Here is a 5395-nt window from a genome sequence, read left to right as displayed (position 1 = left end):
GAGCGACTCGCAGCGTTTATTACAATAACCAGAGCGGAAATCACGGATAATCAATTGGTAATGTCGGGCCCAGGAACGCAACCATATTTTCCCCATGAGGTATATTTTTTGTAGAGGGCTTTTTTTGTCTAAAACGGCATTTTTCAGGAACGTAACCCCGCCATTCGGTGAGGTCTGCCTGTGCGGTTTTATATATATAAAAATTGCATTTACCGAAAATACGAGATTCAAAGCTTTATCAGCTTCTGGTGATAAATCGACAATAATCCGTTTGCAAAGGACATGTAAAAATTCAACAAACGATTTGCACTGATTTTCACTGAAAGCCTGCTGTAATTTATCCATCGTCAGCGTTTAATTAAATTGCACAGCACAATCACTTTATCCTCCAACCATGTAGTTATACGTAAAAATGTCACAATTGTGGACGTTTCTGACCACGGTATTAAAAGGACGAACACGTGTATACCACATGGTTTTAAACTCTATTTACGTTACTTTAATATACGTTTTGATTAAATTTTATAATTACTAAATATAGCATTGCTTGTCAATGGTGCTCAAATCGTATAATCTCAAATACGTTTGCGTGTTAATTGAATAAGCACCGTTTTGTTAAAGCAAGACATTGGTTTAACGTATTTTTTAAACTTAAAATCTCGCTTGTAAATACCTCAACTCGAAAGCAAGCGTATTGACCCAAATGGTTTGCAAGCGGCGTTAAATCTAACACGCATTCAAATCTGACGAAATTAATTAGTTTTTTTCTTCCAGTAATTATCACTGTTCCCGCAATGAGCGAACGGTGCAAAACTTGTCATAATTGCACAGCGCATTGATAAGCAACTCCAAGTTAATTAACAAAAAGTACGGTATATGCAAATTGCGTAGATACCAATTACGCATCATGAACCGGCCATTATATTGCGTAGATGAGATATATGGGGTTGCTTCTGTTAAACGATGTGCATGAAGTCGGCGTAATGATACACGTTCAAATTATAATTTATAGACGGCGATGATTTTTGCATGTCGTTGATTATCACTGGAGATCAATTGTTCTTGACCTTCACTGCAGCTTTGCACCCCTTTTCTCAATCGTTAAAAATATAATCTTAATAAATAGGTTTCATGAAACATAGTAGTTGTACTTGACGTGCCCGTGCTTAATTTGTGCTTTCGATTATTTGACTTCTAAAACAACTGGCCATGTCTCGCAGAAAGAACATCTCGCATCCTCAGGGGCTGCAGCGTGCACCCTAGGTTAAGAACCACTGCTGTAATTGTTGCCCAGCCTGCACACACGCTGCTGCTGCTGCCTGGATGAGTTCACGGTGAGCGTTGGACTTGATTTCGCATAAAGTCGGCCAATCAGAGCGGGGTGCAAGGCGCGACGCTTACAATCATTGTAGGGCAACACGTGCTTTTGATGAATGCACCGAGTCTATCTCGATGGAGAATTTCAAGAATCCTACAGAGCTCGCGACGCCCGATTGCATCTTTGATGATTTGAAAAGGTGGGTACGTGGGTGGGAGGAAGGGAGGGTGAGGGGCTATTGAATGTGTTCTGAAGTTGGAACGCAACACTTTGCGCCAAAGTAAATGGCCTCAATTCTAAACCCGCTTGGATCACATCAAGGGCTCAAAGGCATCCTTAGAAGCTCGCTCGCCAACCCACAGATGCACAAAAGGAGGATCTTTTTTTTTTGGTACTCTTCCGTTCGCGCGTTTCACCCACACATCGGATTTTCGAGGTGAATGGTTCACGAAACTTCAAAGCCGGGGTTTTTTTCAGTCTGATTCTGTACGAATAATCTTAATCGTTATCAAGCCGCCATGGTCAATTCACCACTAGATAAATATTGGGGTGTTTCCCCCCCCCAAATCGCTGCTATATCGCGATCCTGATCAATGCGGAGAGGTGCAGGACCGGTTGGTTCAGAAAGATGTCACTCGCCACTAATTTTTGGTAAACATTTATTTGCAAAAAAGGTTTGGCGCGGTGATCTTCTTCTGTCACGGTTTGCTGCAAAAAATATTATTGTAGGGGAGGACCCAGCTCGAGCAGTAGTGAGCGCACTGCACTTGAAATCCAGCCATCTGAATTTGATTACTGACATCAGTGGCGAGTGATATCTGAACGGGTGCTATCACTCCCCATTACCTTTTACACTACAGGAGTGGTACGCAACCGTTTTGGTTTGTTGAACTTATTTCGCACCGTACGTTATGCCCCCCCCCACCTCCCCACCAAACAAGACCACTGGTCCACGCGCCTCCAATCGCCCTCTCCCCCCCAGGTTACTAAGGCCACGATGCAGAGAGAGAGAGAGAGATTACACCTCGAGTCAACGCCGTGTCAGTGAATTATGTTGCATGCTTTAGACTCGTGTCTTGTCGGAGCGACGTGGCGCTGACGTTCCACGCGCACGGCCGAAAGTTTTCCCTTGCACGGTATCCTCGCAGCAATAGTTACTTGCGCTGCCGGGTGTACACCGGGGATAGCTCATGTTGGGCATGTTGTGAGGGTGTGTGGTTGGGGGGGGGGGGGGGTCGAGGTGGCCACGCGTTCCTCTCCAGCCCCGGTGACAGCTCGCCGCGTGTATGGAAACAATTTGAATCTGGGTTTGGATAAACACAGGGCGGGCAGCAAGTCTCCTCCGCCGCTATGTGGACAGCACTGACCGCCACGTGTATTCATAGCGGCCCCTCCTTATAGAGGCAATTACCAAGCCAAACAAACACCGCCGCTCTGCCAGGCGTCCGTGACCGGCTTGTATACCGCACACACTGCAGCACGTGATTCTATAAGGCACCTGCTTTGGCGCCGTGGAGTTTATAAAAGGGGTCAAATGCCGGTGAAAACCCGCAATTGTTTGCGTGTCGCAGTGGTTCTTATCTTTACTGCAGCCTGCATCCCTTTGGTTCACAATCGTAAATTGTTGTTTTATAATGTAGGTTCGATGAAACAAAGTAGTTGTACTTACGTGCCCCGTGCTTAATTTGTGTTTTCGATCATTTACCTGCTAGAACAAATCTGGCAATGTCTCGCACCGCCAGAAAGGTCATCTCGCTCCCCCTGGGGGGGCTACCACTGGCTTACCTCGCCCACTGCTGGCGAATGGACCATTCCACGAAAATGAAGCTTCTCAAGAGAGATAATTCTATAATCTAAACTCTAGAGGGTATTTCTGCCCACTCTTACGGTAGCTGAACGTCTTTTGAAGGTGAAGGGAGTATTTCATATTGCCCACGGGCCAGAGCAGAAAATGGCACCACCTAAGGTAGCAAGACTTCAGCAGTGCCGGTGTACTTTTTTCGGCTAGTAACATTGAATTACAGTACTTGATAACCACCGCACGCATTTGAAATGATTCTCAGATAATTATTAATAACACTAAAAGATTGAAATTGCGTCATTCACTGTTGTTATTGGCCACATGCGGAACTTGTAACTGCGAAAGTGAGGCCACCTCAGGTGGAACCGACGAGTGAAATATCCGGTCTGGTCCCACGGACCATAATAAGTAGCCACATTTACACCGCCACACACGACCTGCCGATTGATGGTGGTGAACACATGTTTACTGTCGGGTGAACAGAAGTGGGTGTTGAGCGAAAGGGTGGATTTTTTTATATATATATAAAGTGCCTATTGTTTCAACCGCCGCGCCGAGGAATCGAACCTGTACATTATTCAATAACAGTACTCCATCGTTATTCACTCACTTTGCTCTCCGCGATTGATTTTGGCTATCCGTGAATCCCATCTCGGATCTCTACACGACTGCATCGAGATAAAGTGACTAAATAAAGTGATGACAGAAAGTGATGAGAGAAAGATGTTTTGTGATGATGTTCATGTGTTTAATAGCTTGTTTACGTAATGTATTTAAGGTCATTCATTTAAAATTTATGTTTTTGTAGGTCAATATCATTTATCTGAGAAATTTGCTTTTCACAATAATATCCGGATCGTATCCCTCACGTATAACGAGGGAATCCTGTAAAGTAATTGATTACCGATTATCGGTTCGATAGTGTGACTAATCTGATAACCGGAAAATATTTAGAAAAAAAAGTCGCACCTCTGTTCCCAAATGTGCCGCTGGACTGCAAGTGATGGGCGGAGCTTGGCTACGCCAGCGGCACCAACAGTCGCGTCATGCTGAGCATGGCTTTTTAGGGGGTTTCCCGCCTTCGGGGTAGGAGGTGCAATTTTAGTTTTTAAGCCAGCCCGAATAATCAACCACAAAATAAAGTGTACACATTAATATAAACTCAACTATTTTATTTTACCAGGTAAGGCCCACTGAGCTATATGGCTCTTTTTCATAAGCGCCCTGGCCACAAATTATAGCTCAATGAAGTGGCTTATCTTGTGGAAATGTATAGCAGCCAAATTGTCCAAACACACGTTTCTAAAATGTGGAGGAAAAATAACCGGAGGACCCGAAGAAAAATACACGCAGCCATGGGGAAAACACGCAAACTCCAAATATGCAGCAGGCGACAGGGTTAGGATCAAACCCACCACCTCCCGTATATCAGGCGAGGTAGTTAACATCTCGCCACCGCGGCGTCCCATATATGTTTAGTCAAATAATTGTAATTGTATCAATTAACTAGTTGCCCCAGCTCTATTGTAGTACTCCATGGGGGTGACGTGAAGGGAGGTATGCCCCCCCATCATAAATATGTGCCCCTGCACTGTCCCCCTTTGTATCTCCATCCAGAGGCAGGTTCCTCCTTAGGCTGAGTGGGGAGTTCGACATCAGTTGAAGAGGTCATATGGGACATTGCGGCTGATGCCACCACACAACTCGCCATCCATGGGCGGAGTTTTCGGGGGGGGGGGGTCACGAGGGGGGAAACGCCCCGTCCAAACTGGACACCTTTATTAATTTATTGAAAATAGTTTACAATTAAGATGAAAGAAAATTAATCATAATTTGAAAGACAAAGCAATCCCCTCCGCCTATTTGCCATCGTTGATTTTCTTTCTTCCAGATTCCACTTCGGTTGCAGAGTCGACGTTGTAGGATATCGTGAAGACTTTATTGAAACGATACATGCGGCCACATCTCAAGACGTTGTTTAAGACAAACGCACAGTGATCATATTTACCTCGTAGCGTTCGGCAGTCGGTCATAGGCAGAGGGTAAAGGGAAGGTGTTGAGCCTGGATTTGTACAGGGGCAGGGGGTTGACAGCACGGGTAACTGGGGAGATAAATCAGTTTGTAAACCATGGGGGCAGCAGAGGAGAATTCACGATCTCCCAATTCACTAAGCATGTCACGATTCACCTTCATCATGATAGGTGACCTCCTGCATATATTCCGAGTGAACAGGAGGAATTAAACGGAGACATATGTCACAACGTTGTCTCGTGGG

The sequence above is a fragment of the Petromyzon marinus genome, chromosome 35, assembly GCF_048934315.1.
Source record: "Petromyzon marinus isolate PM22_M1 ecotype Great Lakes invasive population chromosome 35, UKy_Petmar_22M1.pri1.0, whole genome shotgun sequence".
Lineage (NCBI taxonomy): Eukaryota > Metazoa > Chordata > Hyperoartia > Petromyzontiformes > Petromyzontidae > Petromyzon > Petromyzon marinus.
The sequence above is the reverse complement of the archived record's forward strand: the minus strand, read 5'-3'. Positions refer to the sequence as shown.